Consider the following 20462-nt stretch of genomic DNA (forward strand, 5'->3'; position numbering starts at 1 on the left):
AAGAGCACACTGAGGCTTTTCTTCTGCTTGCTGACATGATTCTTGTTCATGGTGGTCTTGCAGGGCCTAAAGAGTGAAGGACTGCGTTGACTGAGGGGATGAGGAATCGCAGGCCTGTATTTGTGGTGAAGGGGGAATAATTAGAAGGTAAACAGCAATATGAAAACGTCAAAGCATATATGTTTGCTGAGTGATTGAGTCTGTGTGTCGCGTGTCTCTTTGAAGGGAGATGTGAGAAAGGAATAGCAGCACCGTAGACTTCAGATGGGAGAGAGCAAGCAAGGATGAATATTACCCTCAAATCCAAATACTTACAGTACCTCAAAGATGACAAGTGCGATATGATGTTCTGCAATTGTAAGGATTTGCCATGTGTGGTACATAAATATGCATGGTTAGTGAGGTTTTTCCCAGAATGTGAGTATCGTTAGGCTGGCAAATGTCAGGCACTCCTTTGGGAGTATGAGGCCAAGAAAAAATTTGGGAAGTTTGCTACAGTCATCTGTAGGATCGAAAGACACTGGGGAATCCTTACAGAGGGAGCCAGGCTGCACAAAATGTGATAACAGTTGGACAGAAATCTTTAGCAGGGACTTTTGTCTACCCCCAATGTTGGACCAGGACCGCAGTACCTCGTGTCTCTGAAACATATGTTGACCTCTGCACACCACCATCTCAATACCCCTCAAATGTTCCCTCCTGGTACCCCAGCTTTGGTAGTGCATCAACCGGGTTTCAATCATTTGAGTGACCACAAGCACCCTTCCTATGTGCCTTCCATTTACATTCAGTCAGTAACCCAGCTGCTTTGTTCGCTGTTCAATCTCAAGTGACAGTTGGATGCACATCGCAGGGGTATACAGACATTTACCGTACTGTACAGCCCCTCTCAGTACAGCCAGACTACACTTCTTAAAATCATGAAACATGTTTTGCCCAACAGTAAGGCCAGGCCTTTCCTCTGTAGTTCATAGCCAACGTAAGGAGGAAAAAATCAACTGAAGAGCATGCCAAAATTCTCTACAGACACTGCCAATCCTCACACTTCTGCCTATTTGCATGCCGAGGTTATTCACTATGACCCACCAAACCAATTGCCAACAGTAGCCTCTCCCTGCCTCATTCGTATGCTCCGATGCCACCTTTATTTAGCAAGTGTTAGTGCTCTCGGATTTTGTAGTGCGATTCGCTATAGCCTCTGTTTTCAACAGAAATGTCCTAAAGGTACCAATACCAATCTGCCGGGTGGGAAGGAAGGGGGCTGCTGCTGCTGGCAGTAACATTTTGGGGCACCCGACCTGCAAAAATACAGCCACATGCTCCTTGTTTTACCTTTCAATACCATAACTGCAGAAGAATCGTATGGTGACCCCTGTTGGTAATAGAAACTGTCAAACAGCATCTTGCCTCCCCCCCCGTTGCCCCTAACCATTTGGGGTACACCCCATGAGGGAGGATCAGAGCAATAAAAACTAATGGTAGCCCCCCCAAAAAGTACCTGGAAGCCATGCCATTCTGTGCACCTCATCGCCTTCACGTTGCGCCCAAGCACCTTTTAATACTGAACCCCCCATTTTTGACTGCCCCCTCCCAACAGAAATCAGAGAGTATAGGGGGGTGCAGTAAAAAAGTATTTGCACTTTCCCACAATAAGTCAGGATCCTACTCCACCTATTCCTCTGCTCTCTGACCCCACCCACTCTGACTAGGCTGCTCCTGAACCCCTCCTCTCTGACCCCACCCACTCTGACTTGGCTCCTCCTATACCCCTCCTCTCTCACCCAGCTCCTCCTATACCCCTCCTCTCTGACCCCACCCACTCTGACTAGGCTGCTCCTGAACCCCTCATCTCTGACCCCACCCACTCTGACTAGGCTGCTCCTGAACCCCTCCCCTCTGACCCCACCCACTCACTACTTACCAACCAACCTGCAATCCCTCATTCACTAGGCATGATTCCACTCTTACACAACACACAGACACATTTTACTTACCAATTGGCCCTTTAGGCCCACCTCCAACTTACCTCTGCTCTGCCACCATCAGTCACCTGGTGCCGAACCCGGGATTTGAACCCTGGTTGCCTGGATGGAAGGCAGGCACTTACCCACTGGACCACACTGGTTTCCATGTAAGTAGCCTATCAAATTGTCCTTATGTCATGGTCATCCTTTTCATGTGCAATGGATGCCGCAGGGAAGGACACCAAGGCCTGTATGTTGCTTATAGTTACTACTGCAATCCTCTAGACCACCAAGGAGCTATAGCTCAAAGGTAAGTCTTGTACCTTTGGTGGGGACAGCCCTCACAGGCCAGTGTTCAAATCCTGCCAATGCTGTAGAAGTATCCCAAGGTGGAAATTTTCAAAAAGTGAATAGTTTTTTTTTTTTGCAAATTTTTTTTTTACTTGGTAACAGAGGAGAAAAGTGGACACTCTTTTTGGCATGTGTGTCCCGAAATTTCAAATGTTTTCCCTCATGACCTTCTACCAACCGCCCTATCTCTCAAGTAGGTGCAATAGGGACAAGGCCTTATCTTCCTTTATCAATGTCTTCATTCTTTGTCCTTTAAGTTTGGTGAATTGCAGAGTGCAATTGTGGTATTGGGGGTTATAACTGAGCACAAGAATAAGAGGAAGGGGCTACACTTGTTGTAAAATAGGTTGGATGATGGTGATTTTTTATTTTGGTGTGAGCCACTTGCTCAAATCAGGGGTTTTGTGTCAGTGAGCTTGGATAGAAATAAAGGTCAAGTATGAGCTCTGGCTAATGAAATGATGGGTCAAGTTTGAGGCAAGCTAGAGTCCATTTATTAGGTGCAATAAGAAGCTACAAAGATTGTTTCCTTTAAGAGACAGACAAGGGCAGAGTCAAGCCTTTGCTCTAATAGGTCTGCATCATGCCTGCTGCAGGATGTGAAGGAATGGACCTCCACAGCAGTGCGCTGTGCCGGGCTGGGCTGTGCAGGGCTGAGCTGGGCTGGGCTGGGCTGGGCTGGGCCTGCCCTGGCACTGTGAATTTAATCACCCACCTCCTTCCTTTGAGGAACGCTCACGAACGCCCACGAACGCCCTTGTTCTGTATACAGGCTGACAGCAGGCAATTTAGGACCCTGCTAAATGAGGGTGATGTCCCCATGTGCTTCCTTTGAGTGGCAAAATCCTTCGTCTAAGGCAGGTGGGCTTTTTTAAAATTTGGTTGAAGACCATATGTTGGAGGTGGTATCACGGCACAAGCCGCCGACCGTCTCAGAAGAAAGTGTGCATGGGAGGATATTATTTGCATAGGACAGCCCTCTTCTCAGTCCCATTCTTATGCTGCAGTTGCCATGAAGTGGTACTAGAGGGCAGCAGTATGAACAAAAGAGCACACTGAGGCTTTTCTTCTGCTTGCTGACATGATTCTTGTTCATGGTGGTCTTGCAGGGCCTAAAGAGTGAAGGACTGCGTTGACTGAGGGGATGAGGAATGGCAGGCCTGTATTTGTGGTGAAGGGGGAATAATTAGAAGGTAAACAGCAATATGAAAACGTCAAAGCATATATGTTTGCTGAGTGATTGAGTCTGTGTGTCGCGTGTCTCTTTGAAGGGAGATGTGAGAAAGGAATAGCAGCACCGTAGACTTCAGATGGGAGAGAGCAAGCAAGGATGAATATTACCCTCAAATCCAAATACTTACAGTACCTCAAAGATGACAAGTGCGATATGATGTTCTGCAATTGTAAGGATTTGCCATGTGTGGTACATAAATATGCATGGTTAGTGAGGTTTTTCCCAGAATGTGAGTATCGTTAGGCTGGCAAATGTCAGGCACTCCTTTGGGAGTATGAGGCCAAGAAAAAATTTGGGAAGTTTGCTACAGTCATCTGTAGGATCGAAAGACACTGGGGAATCCTTACAGAGGGAGCCAGGCTGCACAAAATGTGATAACAGTTGGACAGAAATCTTTAGCAGGGACTTTTGTCTACCCCCAATGTGGGACCAGGACCGCAGTACCTCTGTGTCTCTGAAACATATGTTGACCACTGCACACCACCATCTCAATACCCCTCAAATGTTCCCTCCTGGTACCCCAGCTTTGGTAGTGCATCAACCGGGTTTCAATCATTTGAGTGACCACAAGCACCCTTCCTATGTGCCTTCCATTTACATTCAGTCAGTAACCCAGCTGCTTTGTTCGCTGTTCAATCTCAAGTGACAGTTGGATGCACATCGCAGGGGTATACAGACATTTACCGTACTGTACAGCCCCTCTCAGTACAGCCAGACTACACTTCTTAAAATCATGAAACATGTTTTGCCCAACAGTAAGGCCAGGCCTTTCCTCTGTAGTTCATAGCCAACGTAAGGAGGAAAAAATCAACTGAAGAGCATGCCAAAATTCTCTACAGACACTGCCAATCCTCACACTTCTGCCTATTTGCATGCCGAGGTTATTCACTATGACCCACCAAACCAATTGCCAACAGTAGCCTCTCCCTGCCTCATTTGTATGCTCCGATGCCACCTTTATTTAGCAAGTGTTAGTGCTCTCGGATTTTGTAGTGCGATTCGCTATAGCCTCTGTTTTCAACAGAAATGTCCTAAAGGTACCAATACCAATCTGCCGGGTGGGGAGGAAGGGGGCTGCTGCTGCTGGCAGTAACATTTTGGGGCACCCGACCTGCAAAAATACAGCCACATGCTCCTTGTTTTACCTTTCAATACCATAACTGCAGAAGAATCGTATGGTGACCCCTGTTGGTAATAGAAACTGTCAAACAGCATCTTGCCTCCCCCCCCGTTGCCCCTAACCATTTGGGGTACACCCCATGAGGGAGGATCAGAGCAATAAAAACTAATGGTAGCCCCCCCAAAAAGTACCTGGAAGCCATGCCATTCTGTGCACCTCATCGCCTTCACGTTGCGCCCAAGCACCTTTTAATACTGAACCCCCCATTTTTGACTGCCCCCTCCCAACAGAAATCAGAGAGTATAGGGGGGTGCAGTAAAAAAGTATTTGCACTTTCCCACAATAAGTCAGGATCCTACTCCACCTATTCCTCTGCTCTCTGACCCCACCCATATACCCCTCCTCTCTGACCCCACCCACTCTGACTAGGCTGCTCCTGAACCCCTCCTCTCTGACCCCACCCACTCTGACTAGGCTCCTCCTATACCCACCCAGCTCCTCCTATACCCCTCCTCTCTGACCCAGCTCCTCCTACACCCCTCCTCTCTGACCCCACCCACTCTGACTAGGCTGCTCCTGAACCCCTCCTCTCTGACCCCACCCACTCTGACTAGGCTCCTCCTATACCCCTCCTCTCCGACCGAGCTCCTCCTATACCCCTCCTCTCTCACCCAGCTCCTCCTATACCCCTCCTCTCCGAACTAGCTCCTCCTATACCCCTACCCTCTGACCCCACCCACTCACTACTTACCAACCAACCTGCAATCCCTCATTCACTAGGCATGATTTCACTCTTACACAACACACAGACACATTTTACTTACCAATTGGCCCTTTAGGCCCACCTCCAACTTACCTCTGCTCTGCCACCATCAGTCACCTGGTGCCAAACCCGGGATTTGAACCCTGGTTGCCTGGATGGAAGGCAGGCACTTACCCACTGGACCACACTGGTTTCCATGTAAGTAGCCTATCAAATTGTCCTTATGTCATGGTCATCCTTTTCATGTGCAATGGATGCCGCAGGGAAGGACACCAAGGCCTGTATGTTGCTTATAGTTACTACTGCAATCCTCTAGACCACCAAGGAGCTATAGCTCAAAGGTAAGTCTTGTACCTTTGGTGGGGACAGCCCTCACAGGCCAGGGTTCGAATCCTGCCAATGCTGTAGAAGTATCCCAAGGTGGAAATTTTCAAAAAGTGAATAGTTTTTTTTTTTTGCAAATTTTTTTTTTACTTGGTAACAGAGGAGAAAAGTGGACACTCTTTTTGGCATGTGTGTCCCGAAATTTCAAATGTTTTCCCTCATGACCTTCTACCAACCGCCCTATCTCTCAAGTAGGTGCAATAGGGACAAGGCCTTATCTTCCTTTATCAATGTCTTCATTCTTTGTCCTTTAAGTTTGGTGAATTGCAGAGTGCAATTGTGGTATTGGGGGTTATAACTGAGCACAAGAATAAGAGGAAGGGGCTACACTTGTTGTAAAATAGGTTGGATGATGGTGATTTTTTATTTTGGTGTGAGCCACTTGCTCAAATCAGGGGTTTTGTGTCAGTGAGCTTGGATAGAAATAAAGGTCAAGTATGAGCTCTGGCTAATGAAATGATGGGTCAAGTTTGAGGCAAGCTAGAGTCCATTTATTAGGTGCAATAAGAAGCTACAAAGATTGTTTCCTTTAAGAGACAGACAAGGGCAGAGTCAAGCCTTTGCTCTAATAGGTCTGCATCATGCCTGCTGCAGGATGTGAAGGAATGGACCTCCACAGCAGTGCGCTGTGCCGGGCTGGGCTGTGCAGGGCTGAGCTGGGCTGGGCTGGGCTGGGCTGGGCCTGCCCTGGCACTGTGAATTTAATCACCCACCTCCTTCCTTTGAGGAACGCTCACGAACGCCCACGAACGCCCTTGTTCTGTATACAGGCTGACAGCAGGCAATTTAGGACCCTGCTAAATGAGGGTGATGTCCCCATGTGCTTCCTTTGAGTGGCAAAATCCTTCGTCTAAGGCAGGTGGGCTTTTTTAAAATTTGGTTGAAGACCATATGTTGGAGGTGGTATCACGGCACAAGCCGCCGACCGTCTCAGAAGAAAGTGTGCATGGGAGGATATTATTTGCATAGGACAGCCCTCTTCTCAGTCCCATTCTTATGCTGCAGTTGCCATGAAGTGTTACTAGAGGGCAGCAGTATGAACAAAAGAGCACACTGAGGCTTTTCTTCTGCTTGCTGACATGATTCTTGTTCATGGTGGTCTTGCAGGGCCTAAAGAGTGAAGGACTGCGTTGACTGAGGGGATGAGGAATGGCAGGCCTGTATTTGTGGTGAAGGGGGAATAATTAGAAGGTAAACAGCAATATGAAAACGTCAAAGCATATATGTTTGCTGAGTGATTGAGTCTGTGTGTCGCGTGTCTCTTTGAAGGGAGATGTGAGAAAGGAATAGCAGCACCGTAGACTTCAGATGGGAGAGAGCAAGCAAGGATGAATATTACCCTCAAATCCAAATACTTACAGTACCTCAAAGATGACAAGTGCGATATGATGTTCTGCAATTGTAAGGATTTGCCATGTGTGGTACATAAATATGCATGGTTAGTGAGGTTTTTCCCAGAATGTGAGTATCGTTAGGCTGGCAAATGTCAGGCACTCCTTTGGGAGTATGAGGCCAAGAAAAAATTTGGGAAGTTTGCTACAGTCATCTGTAGGATCGAAAGACACTGGGGAATCCTTACAGAGGGAGCCAGGCTGCACAAAATGTGATAACAGTTGGACAGAAATCTTTAGCAGGGACTTTTGTCTACCCCCAATGTGGGACCAGGACCGCAGTACCTTTGTGTCTCTGAAACATATGTTGACCTCTGCACACCACCATCTCAATACCCCTCAAATGTTCCCTCCTGGTACCCCAGCTTTGGTAGTGCATCAACCGGGTTTCAATCATTTGAGTGACCACAAGCACCCTTCCTATGTGCCTTCCATTTACATTCAGTCAGTAACCCAGCTGCTTCATTCGCTGTTCAATCTCAAGTGACAGTTGGATGCACATCGCAGGGGTATACAGACATTTACCGTACTGTACAGCCCCTCTCAGTACAGCCAGACTACACTTCTTAAAATCATGAAACATGTTTTGCCCAACAGTAAGGCCAGGCCTTTCCTCTGTAGTTCATAGCCAACGTAAGGAGGAAAAAATCAACTGAAGAGCATGCCAAAATTCTCTACAGACACTGCCAATCCTCACACTTCTGCCTATTTGCATGCCGAGGTTATTCACTATGACCCACCAAACCAATTGCCAACAGTAGCCTCTCCCTGCCTCATTCGTATGCTCCGATGCCACCTTTATTTAGCAAGTGTTAGTGCTCTCGGATTTTGTAGTGCGATTCGCTATAGCCTCTGTGTTCAACAGAAATGTCCTAAAGGTACCTATACCAATCTGCCGGGTGGGGAGGAAGGGGGCTGCTGCTGCTGGCAGTAACATTTTGGGGCACCCGACCTGCAAAAATACAGCCACATGCTCCTTGTTTTACCTTTCAATACCATAACTGCAGAAGAATCGTATGGTGACCCCTGTTGGTAATAGAAACTGTCAAACAGCATCTTGCCTCCCCCCCCGTTGCCCCTAACCATTTGGGGTACACCCCATGAGGGAGGATCAGAGCAATAAAAACTAATGGTAGCCCCCCCTAAAAGTACCTGGAAGCCATGCCATTCTGTGCACCTCATCGCCTTCACGTTGCGCCCAAGCACCTTTTAATACTGAACCCCCCATTTTTGACTGCCCCCTCCCAACAGAAATCAGAGAGTATAGGGGGGTGCAGTAAAAAAGTATTTGCACTTTCCCACAATAAGTCAGGATCCTACTCCACCTATTCCTCTGCTCTCTGACCCCACCCATATACCCCTCCTCTCTGACCCCACCCACTCTGACTAGGCTGCTCCTGAACCCCTCCTCTCTGACCCCACCCACTCTGACTTGGCTCCTCCTATACCCCTCCTCTCCGACCGAGCTCCTCCTATACCCCTCCTCTCTCACCCAGCTCCTCCTATACCCCTCCCCTCTGACCCCACCCACTCACTACTTACCAACCAACCTGCAATCCCTCATTCACTAGGCATGATTCCACTCTTACACAACACACAGACACATTTTACTTACCAATTGGCCCTTTAGGCCCACCTCCAACTTACCTCTGCTCTGCCACCATCAGTCACCTGGTGCCGAACCCAGGATTTGAACCCTGGTTGCCTGGATGGAAGGCAGGCACTTACCCACTGGACCACACTGGTTTCCATGTAAGTAGCCTATCAAATTGTCCTTATGTCATGGTCATCCTTTTCATGTGCAATGGATGCCGCAGGGAAGGACACCAAGGCCTGTATGTTGCTTATAGTTACTACTGCAATCCTCTAGACCACCAAGGAGCTATAGCTCAAAGGTAAGTCTTGTACCTTTAGTGGGGACAGCCCTCACAGGCCAGGGTTCGAATCCTGCCAATGCTGTAGAAGTATCCCAAGGTGGAAATTTTCAAAAAGTGAATAGTTTTTTTTTTTTGCAAATTTTTTTTTTACTTGGTAACAGAGGAGAAAAGTGGACACTCTTTTTGGCATGTGTGTCCCGAAATTTCAAATGTTTTCCCTCATGACCTTCTACCAACCGCCCTATCTCTCAAGTAGGTGCAATAGGGACAAGGCCTTATCTTCCTTTATCAATGTCTTCATTCTTTGTCCTTTAAGTTTGGTGAATTGCAGAGTGCAATTGTGGTATTGGGGGTTATAAATGAGCACAAGAATAAGAGGAAGGGGCTACACTTGTTGTAAAATAGGTTGGATGATGGTGATTTTTTATTTTGGTGTGAGCCACTTGCTCAAATCAGGGGTTTTGTGTCAGTGAGCTTGGATAGAAATAAAGGTCAAGTATGAGCTCTGGCTAATGAAATGATGGGTCAAGTTTGAGGCAAGCTAGAGTCCATTTATTAGGTGCAATAAGAAGCTACAAAGATTGTTTCCTTTAAGAGACAGACAAGGGCAGAGTCAAGCCTTTGCTCTAATAGGTCTGCATCATGCCTGCTGCAGGATGTGAAGGAATGGACCTCCACAGCAGTGCGCTGTGCCGGGCTGGGCTGTGCAGGGCTGAGCTGGGCTGGGCTGGGCTGGGCTGGGCTGGGCTGGGCCTGCCCTGGCACTGTGAATTTAATCACCCACCTCCTTCCTTTGAGGAACGCTCACGAACGCCCACGAACGCCCTTGTTCTGTATACAGGCTGACAGCAGGCAATTTAGGACCCTGCTAAATGAGGGTGATGTCCCCATGTGCTTCCTTTGAGTGGCAAAATCCTTCGTCTAAGGCAGGTGGGCTTTTTTAAAATTTGGTTGAAGACCATATGTTGGAGGTGGTATCACGGCACAAGCCGCCGACCGTCTCAGAAGAAAGTGTGCATGGGAGGATATTATTTGCATAGGACAGCCCTCTTCTCAGTCCCATTCTTATGCTGCAGTTGCCATGAAGTGTTACTAGAGGGCAGCAGTATGAACAAAAGAGCACACTGAGGCTTTTCTTCTGCTTGCTGACATGATTCTTGTTCATGGTGGTCTTGCAGGGCCTAAAGAGTGAAGGACTGCGTTGACTGAGGGGATGAGGAATCGCAGGCCTGTATTTGTGGTGAAGGGGGAATAATTAGAAGGTAAACAGCAATATGAAAACGTCAAAGCATATATGTTTGCTGAGTGATTGAGTCTGTGTGTCGCGTGTCTCTTTGAAGGGAGATGTGAGAAAGGAATAGCAGCACCGTAGACTTCAGATGGGAGAGAGCAAGCAAGGATGAATATTACCCTCAAATCCAAATACTTACAGTACCTCAAAGATGACAAGTGCGATATGATGTTCTGCAATTGTAAGGATTTGCCATGTGTGGTACATAAATATGCATGGTTAGTGAGGTTTTTCGCAGAATGTGAGTATCGTTAGGCTGGCAAATGTCAGGCACTCCTTTGGGAGTATGAGGCCAAGAAAAAATTTGGGAAGTTTGCTACAGTCATCTGTAGGATCGAAAGACACTGGGGAATCCTTACAGAGGGAGCCAGGCTGCACAAAATGTGATAACAGTTGGACAGAAATCTTTAGCAGGGACTTTTGTCTACCCCCAATGTGGGACCAGGACCGCAGTACCTCTGTGTCTCTGAAACATATGTTGACCTCTGCACACCACCATCTCAATACCCCTCAAATGTTCCCTCCTGGTACCCCAGCTTTGGTAGTGCATCAACCGGGTTTCAATCATTTGAGTGACCACAAGCACCCTTCCTATGTGCCTTCCATTTACATTCAGTCAGTAACCCAGCTGCTTTGTTCGCTGTTCAATCTCAAGTGACAGTTGGATGCACATCGCAGGGGTATACAGACATTTACCCTACTGTACAGCCCCTCTCAGTACAGCCAGACTACACTTCTTAAAATCATGAAACATGTTTTGCCCAACAGTAAGGCCAGGCCTTTCCTCTGTAGTTCATAGCCAACGTAAGGAGGAAAAAATCAACTGAAGAGCATGCCAAAATTCTCTACAGACACTGCCAATCCTCACACTTCTGCCTATTTGCATGCCGAGGTTATTCACTATGACCCACCAAACCAATTGCCAACAGTAGCCTCTCCCTGCCTCATTCGTATGCTCCGATGCCACCTTTATTTAGCAAGTGTTAGTGCTCTCGGATTTTGTAGTGCGATTCGCTATAGCCTCTGTTTTCAACAGAAATGTCCTAAAGGTACCAATACCAATCTGCCGGGTGGGGAGGAAGGGGGCTGCTGCTGCTGGCAGTAACATTTTGGGGCACTTGACCTGCAAAAATACAGCCACATGCTCCTTGTTTTACGTTTCAATACCATAACTGCAGAAGAATCGTATGGTGACCCCTGTTGGTAATAGAAACTGTCAAACAGCATCTTGCCTCCCCCCCCGTTGCCCCTAACCATTTGGGGTACACCCCATGAGGGAGGATCAGAGCAATAAAAACTAATGGTAGCCCCCCCAAAAAGTACCTGGAAGCCATGCCATTCTGTGCACCTCATCGCCTTCACCTTGCGCCCAAGCACCTTTTAATACTGAACCCCCCATTTTTGACTGCCCCCTCCCAACAGAAATCAGAGAGTATAGGGGGGTGCAGTAAAAAAGTATTTGCACTTTCCCACAATAAGTCAGGATCCTACTCCACCTATTCCTCTGCTCTCTGACCCCACTCACTCTGACTAGGCTGCTCCTGAACCCCTCCTCTCTGACCCCACCCACTCTGACTTGGCTCCTCCTATACCCCTCCTCTCTCACCCAGCTCCTCCTATACCCCTCCTCTCTGACCCCACCCACTCTGACTAGGCTGCTCCTGAACCCCTCATCTCTGACCCCACCCACTCTGACTAGGCTGCTCCTGAACCCCTCCCCTCTGACCCCACCCACTCACTACTTACCAACCAACCTGCAATCCCTCATTCACTAGGCATGATTCCACTCTTACACAACACACAGACACATTTTACTTACCAATTGGCCCTTTAGGCCCACCTCCAACTTACCTCTGCTCTGCCACCATCAGTCACCTGGTGCCGAACCCGGGATTTGAACCCTGGTTGCCTGGATGGAAGGCAGGCACTTACCCACTGGACCACACTGGTTTCCATGTAAGTAGCCTATCAAATTGTCCTTATGTCATGGTCATCCTTTTCATGTGCAATGGATGCCGCAGGGAAGGACACCAAGGCCTGTATGTTGCTTATAGTTACTACTGCAATCCTCTAGACCACCAAGGAGCTATAGCTCAAAGGTAAGTCTTGTACCTTTGGTGGGGACAGCCCTCACAGGCCAGTGTTCAAATCCTGCCAATGCTGTAGAAGTATCCCAAGGTGGAAATTTTCAAAAAGTGAATAGTTTTTTTTTTTTGCTAATTTTTTTTTTACTTGGTAACAGAGGAGAAAAGTGGACACTCTTTTTGGCATGTGTGTCCCGAAATTTCAAATGTTTTCCCTCATGACCTTCTACCAACCGCCCTATCTCTCAAGTAGGTGCAATAGGGACAAGGCCTTATCTTCCTTTATCAATGTCTTCATTCTTTGTCCTTTAAGTTTGGTGAATTGCAGAGTGCAATTGTGGTATTGGGGGTTATAACTGAGCACAAGAATAAGAGGAAGGGGCTACACTTGTTGTAAAATAGGTTGGATGATGGTGATTTTTTATTTTGGTGTGAGCCACTTGCTCAAATCAGGGGTTTTGTGTCAGTGAGCTTGGATAGAAATAAAGGTCAAGTATGAGCTCTGGCTAATGAAATGATGGGTCAAGTTTGAGGCAAGCTAGAGTCCATTTATTAGGTGCAATAAGAAGCTACAAAGATTGTTTCCTTTAAGAGACAGACAAGGGCAGAGTCAAGCCTTTGCTCTAATAGGTCTGCATCATGCCTGCTGCAGGATGTGAAGGAATGGACCTCCACAGCAGTGCGCTGTGCCGGGCTGGGCTGTGCAGGGCTGAGCTGGGCTGGGCTGGGCTGGGCTGGGCCTGCCCTGGCACTGTGAATTTAATCACCCACCTCCTTCCTTTGAGGAACGCTCACGAACGCCCACGAACGCCCTTGTTCTGTATACAGGCTGACAGCAGGCAATTTAGGACCCTGCTAAATGAGGGTGATGTCCCCATGTGCTTCCTTTGAGTGGCAAAATCCTTCGTCTAAGGCAGGTGGGCTTTTTTAAAATTTGGTTGAAGACCATATGTTGGAGGTGGTATCACGGCACAAGCCGCCGACCGTCTCAGAAGAAAGTGTGCATGGGAGGATATTATTTGCATAGGACAGCCCTCTTCTCAGTCCCATTCTTATGCTGCAGTTGCCATGAAGTGTTACTAGAGGGCAGCAGTATGAACAAAAGAGCACACTGAGGCTTTTCTTCTGCTTGCTGACATGATTCTTGTTCATGGTGGTCTTGCAGGGCCTAAAGAGTGAAGGACTGCGTTGACTGAGGGGATGAGGAATGGCAGGCCTGTATTTGTGGTGAAGGGGGAATAATTAGAAGGTAAACAGCAATATGAAAACGTCAAAGCATATATGTTTGCTGAGTGATTGAGTCTGTGTGTCGCGTGTCTCTTTGAAGGGAGATGTGAGAAAGGAATAGCAGCACCGTAGACTTCAGATGGGAGAGAGCAAGCAAGGATGAATATTACCCTCAAATCCAAATACTTACAGTACCTCAAAGATGACAAGTGCGATATGATGTTCTGCAATTGTAAGGATTTGCCATGTGTGGTACATAAATATGCATGGTTAGTGAGGTTTTTCCCAGAATGTGAGTATCGTTAGGCTGGCAAATGTCAGGCACTCCTTTGGGAGTATGAGGCCAAGAAAAAATTTGGGAAGTTTGCTACAGTCATCTGTAGGATCGAAAGACACTGGGGAATCCTTACAGAGGGAGCCAGGCTGCACAAAATGTGATAACAGTTGGACAGAAATCTTTAGCAGGGACTTTTGTCTACCCCCAATGTGGGACCAGGACCGCAGTACCTCTGTGTCTCTGAAACATATGTTGACCTCTGCACACCACCATCTCAATACCCCTCAAATGTTCCCTCCTGGTACCCCAGCTTTGGTAGTGCATCAACCGGGTTTCAATCATTTGAGTGACCACAAGCACCCTTCCTATGTGCCTTCCATTTACATTCAGTCAGTAACCCAGCTGCTTCGTTCGCTGTTCAATCTCAAGTGACAGTTGGATGCACATCGCAGGGGTATACAGACATTTACCGTACTGTACAGCCCCTCTCAGTACAGCCAGACTACACTTCTTAAAATCATGAAACATGTTTTGCCCAACAGTAAGGCCAGGCCTTTCCTCTGTAGTTCATAGCCAACGTAAGGAGGAAAAAATCAACTGAAGAGCATGCCAAAATTCTCTACAGACACTGCCAATCCTCACACTTCTGCCTATTTGCATGCCGAGGTGATTCACTATGACCCACCAAACCAATTGCCAACAGTAGCCTCTCCCTGCCTCATTCGTATGCTCCGATGCCACCTTTATTTAGCAAGTGTTAGTGCTCTCGGATTTTGTAGTGCGATTCGCTATAGCCTCTGTTTTCAACAGAAATGTCCTAAAGGTACCTATACCAATCTGCCGGGTGGGGAGGAAGGGGGCTGCTGCTGCTGGCAGTAACATTTTGGGGCACCCGACCTGCAAAAATACAGCCACATGCTCCTTGTTTTACGTTTCAATACCATAACTGCAGAAGAATCGTATGGTGACCCCTGTTGGTAATAGAAACTGTCAAACAGCATCTTGCCTCCCCCCCCGTTGCCCCTAACCATTTGGGGTACACCCCATGAGGGAGGATCAGAGCAATAAAAACTAATGGTAGCCCCCCCAAAAAGTACCTGGAAGCCATGCCATTCTGTGCACCTCATCGCCTTCACGTTGCGCCCAAGCACCTTTTAATACTGAACCCCCCATTTTTGACTGCCCCCTCCCAACAGAAATCAGAGAGTATAGGGGGGTGCAGTAAAAAAGTATTTGCACTTTCCCACAATAAGTCAGGATCCTACTCCACCTATTCCTCTGCTCTCTGACCCCACCCATATACCCCTCCTCTCTGACCCCACCCACTCTGACTAGGCTGCTCCTGAACCCCTCCTCTCTGACCCCACCCACTCTGACTTGGCTCCTCCTATACCCCTCCTCTCCGACCGAGCTCCTCCTATACCCCTCCTCTCTCACCCAGCACCTCCTATACCCCTCCTCTCTGACCCCACCCACTCTGACTAGGCTCCTCCTATACCCCTCCTATCCGACCCAGCTCCTCCTATACCCCTCCTCTCTGACCCAGCTCCTCCTACACCCCTCCTCTCTGACCCCACCCACTCTGACTAGGCTGCTCCTGAACCCCTCATCTCTGACCCCACCCACTCTGACTAGGCTGCTCCTGAACCCCTCCCCTCTGACCCCACCCACTCACTACTTACCAACCAACCTGCAATCCCTCATTCACTAGGCATGATTCCACTCTTATACAACACACAGACACATTTTACTTACCAATTGGCCCTTTAGGCCCACCTCCAACTTACCTCTGCTCTGCCACCATCAGTCACCTGGTGCCGAACCCGGGATTTGAACCCTGGTTGCCTGGATGGAAGGCAGGCACTTACCCACTGGACCACACTGGTTTCCATGTAAGTAGCCTATCAAATTGTCCTTATGTCATGGTCATCCTTTTCATGTGCAATGGATGCCGCAGGGAAGGACACCAAGGCCTGTATGTTGCTTATAGTTACTACTGCAATCCTCTAGACCACCAAGGAGCTATAGCTCAAAGGTAAGTCTTGTACCTTTGGTGGGGACAGCCCTCACAGGCCAGTGTTCAAATCCTGCCAATGCTGTAGAAGTATCCCAAGGTGGAAATTTTCAAAAAGTGAATAGTTTTTTTTTTTTGCTAATTTTTTTTTTACTTGGTAACAGAGGAGAAAAGTGGACACTCTTTTTGGCATGTGTGTCCCGAAATTTCAAATGTTTTCCCTCATGACCTTCTACCAACCGCCCTATCTCTCAAGTAGGTGCAATAGGGACAAGGCCTTATCTTCCTTTATCAATGTCTTCATTCTTTGTCCTTTAAGTTTGGTGAATTGCAGAGTGCAATTGTGGTATTGGGGGTTATAACTGAGCACAAGAATAAGAGGAAGGGGCTACACTTGTTGTAAAATAGGTTGGATGATGGTGATTTTTTATTTTGGTGTGAGCCACTTGCTCAAATCAGGGGTTTTGTGTCAGTGAGCTTGGATAGAAATAAAGGTCAAGTATGAGCTCTGGCTAATGAAATGATGGGTCAAGTTTGAGGCAAGCTAGAGTCCATTTATTAGGTGCAATAAGAAGCTACAAAGATTGTTTCCTTTAAGAGACAGACAAGGGCAGAGTCAAGCCTTTGCTCTAATAGGTCTTCATCATGCCTGCTGCAGGATGTGAAGGAATGGACCTCCACAGCAGTGCGCTGTGCCGGGCTGGGCTGTGCAGGGCTGGGCTGGGCTGAGCTGGGCTGGGCTGGGCTGGGCTGGGCCTGCCCTGGCACTGTGAATTTAATCACCCACCTCCTTCCTTTGAGGAACGCTCACGAACGCCCACGAACGCCCTTGTTCTGTATACAGGCTGACAGCAGGCAATTTAGGACCCTGCTAAATGAGGGTGATGTCCCCATGTGCTTCCTTTGAGTGGCAAAATCCTTCGTCTAAGGCAGGTGGGCTTTTTTAAAATTTGGTTGAAGACCATATGTTGGAGGTGGTATCACGGCACAAGCCGCCGACCGTCTCAGAAGAAAGTGTGCATGGGAGGATATTATTTGCATAGGACAGCCCTCTTCTCAGTCCCATTCTTATGCTGCAGTTGCCATGAAGTGGTACTAGAGGGCAGCAGTATGAACAAAAGAGCACACTGAGGCTTTTCTTCTGCTTGCTGACATGATTCTTGTTCATGGTGGTCTTGCAGGGCCTAAAGAGTGAAGGACTGCGTTGACTGAGGGGATGAGGAATGGCAGGCCTGTATTTGTGGTGAAGGGGGAATAATTAGAAGGTAAACAGCAATATGAAAACGTCAAAGCATATATGTTTGCTGAGTGATTGAGTCTGTGTGTCGCGTGTCTCTTTGAAGGGAGATGTGAGAAAGGAATAGCAGCACCGTAGACTTCAGATGGGAGAGAGCAAGCAAGGATGAATATTACCCTCAAATCCAAATACTTACAGTACCTCAAAGATGACAAGTGCGATATGATGTTCTGCAATTGTAAGGATTTGCCATGTGTGGTACATAAATATGCATGGTTAGTGAGGTTTTTCCCAGAATGTGAGTATCGTTAGGCTGGCAAATGTCAGGCACTCCTTTGGGAGTATGAGGCCAAGAAAAAATTTGGGAAGTTTGCTACAGTCATCTGTAGGATCGAAAGACACTGGGGAATCCTTACAGAGGGAGCCAGGCTGCACAAAATGTGATAACAGTTGGACAGAAATCTTTAGCAGGGACTTTTGTCTACCCCCAATGTGGGACCAGGACCGCAGTACCTCTGTGTCTCTGAAACATATGTTGACCTCTGCACACCACCATCTCAATACCCCTCAAATGTTCCCTCCTGGTACCCCAGCTTTGGTAGTGCATCAACCGGGTTTCAATCATTTGAGTGACCACAAGCACCCTTCCTATGTGCCTTCCATTTACATTCAGTCAGTAACCCAGCTGCTTCGTTCGCTGTTCAATCTCAAGTGACAGTTGGATGCACATCGCAGGGGTATACAGACATTTACCGTACTGTACAGCCCCTCTCAGTACAGCCAGACTACACTTCTTAAAATCATGAAACATGTTTTGCCCAACAGTAAGGCCAGGCCTTTCCTCTGTAGTTCATAGCCAACGTAAGGAGGAAAAAATCAACTGAAGAGCATGCCAAAATTCTCTACAGACACTGCCAATCCTCACACTTCTGCCTATTTGCATGCCGAGGTTATTCACTATGACCCACCAAACCAATTGCCAACAGTAGCCTCTCCCTGCCTCATTCGTATGCTCCGATGCCACCTTTATTTAGCAAGTGTTAGTGCTCTCGGATTTTGTAGTGCGATTCGCTATAGCCTCTGTTTTCAACAGAAATGTCCTAAAGGTACCTATACCAATCTGCCGGGTGGGGAGGAAGGGGGCTGCTGCTGCTGGCAGTAACATTTTGGGGCACCCGACCTGCAAAAATACAGCCACATGCTCCTTGTTTTACCTTTCAATACCATAACTGCAGAAGAATCGTATGGTGACCCCTGTTGGTAATAGAAACTGTCAAACAGCATCTTGCCTCCCCCCCGTTGCCCCTAACCATTTGGGGTACACCCCATGAGGGAGGATCAGAGCAATAAAAACTAATGGTAGCCCCCCCAAAAAGTACCTGGAAGCCATGCCATTCTGTGCACCTCATCGCCTTCACGTTGCGCCCAAGCACCTTTTAATACTGAACCCCCCATTTTTGACTGCCCCCTCCCAACAGAAATCAGAGAGTATAGGGGGGGTGCAGTAAAAAAGTATTTGCACTTTCCCACAATAAGTCAGGATCCTACTCCACCTATTCCTCTGCTCTCTGACCCCACCCATATACCCCTCCTCTCTGACCCCACCCACTCTGACTAGGCTGCTCCTGAACCCCTCCTCTCTGACCCCACCCACTCTGACTTGGCTCCTCCTATACCCCTCCTCTCCGACCGAGCTCCTCCTATACCCCTCCTCTCTCACCCAGCTCCTCCTATACCCCTCCCCTCTGACCCCACCCACTCACTACTTACCAACCAACCTGCAATCCCTCATTCACTAGGCATGATTCCACTCTTACACAACACACAGACACATTTTACTTACCAATTGGCCCTTTAGGCCCACCTCCAACTTACCTCTGCTCTGCCACCATCAGTCACCTGGTGCCGAACCCAGGATTTGAACCCTGGTTGCCTGGATGGAAGACAGGCACTTACCCACTGGACCACACTGGTTTCCATGTAAGTAGCCTATCAAATTGTCCTTATGTCATGGTCATCCTTTTCATGTGCAATGGATGCCGCAGGGAAGGACACCAAGGCCTGTATGTTGCTTATAGTTACTACTGCAATCCTCTAGACCACCAAGGAGCTATAGCTCAAAGGTAAGTCTTGTACCTTTAGTGGGGACAGCCCTCACAGGCCAGGGTTCGAATCCTGCCAATGCTGTAGAAGTATCCCAAGGTGGAAATTTTCAAAAAGTGAATAGTTTTTTTTTTTTGCAAATTTTTTTTTTACTTGGTAACAGAGGAGAAAAGTGGACACTCTTTTTGGCATGTGTGTCCCGAAATTTCAAATGTTTTCCCTCATGACCTTCTACCAACCGCCCTATCTCTCAAGTAGGTGCAATAGGGACAAGGCCTTATCTTCCTTTATCAATGTCTTCATTCTTTGTCCTTTAAGTTTGGTGAATTGCAGAGTGCAATTGTGGTATTGGGGGTTATAAATGAGCACAAGAATAAGAGGAAGGGGCTACACTTGTTGTAAAATAGGTTGGATGATGGTGATTTTTTATTTTGGTGTGAGCCACTTGCTCAAATCAGGGGTTTTGTGTCAGTGAGCTTGGATAGAAATAAAGGTCAAGTATGAGCTCTGGCTAATGAAATGATGGGTCAAGTTTGAGGCAAGCTAGAGTCCATTTATTAGGTGCAATAAGAAGCTACAAAGATTGTTTCCTTTAAGAGACAGACAAGGGCAGAGTCAAGCCTTTGCTCTAATAGGTCTGCATCATGCCTGCTGCAGGATGTGAAGGAATGGACCTCCACAGCAGTGCGCTGTGCCGGGCTGGGCTGTGCAGGGCTGAGCTGGGCTGGGCTGGGCTGGGCTGGGCCTGCCCTGGCACTGTGAATTTAATCACCCACCTCCTTCCTTTGAGGAACGCTCACGAACGCCCACGAACGCCCTTGTTCTGTATACAGTCTGACAGCAGGCAATTTTGGACCCTGCTAAATGAGGGTGATGTCCCCATGTGCTTCCTTTGAGTGGCAAAATCCTTCGTCTAAGGCAGGTGGGCTTTTTTAAAATTTGGTTGAAGACCATATGTTGGAGGTGGTATCACGGCACAAGCCGCCGACCGTCTCAGAAGAAAGTGTGCATGGGAGGATATTATTTGCATAGGACAGCCCTCTTCTCAGTCCCATTCTTATGCTGCAGTTGCCATGAAGTGTTACTAGAGGGCAGCAGTATGAACAAAAGAGCACACTGAGGCTTTTCTTCTGCTTGCTGACATG

Source organism: Lissotriton vulgaris, chromosome 1_1 (assembly GCF_964263255.1).
Source record: "Lissotriton vulgaris chromosome 1_1, aLisVul1.2, whole genome shotgun sequence".
Taxonomy (NCBI): Eukaryota; Metazoa; Chordata; class Amphibia; order Caudata; family Salamandridae; genus Lissotriton; species Lissotriton vulgaris.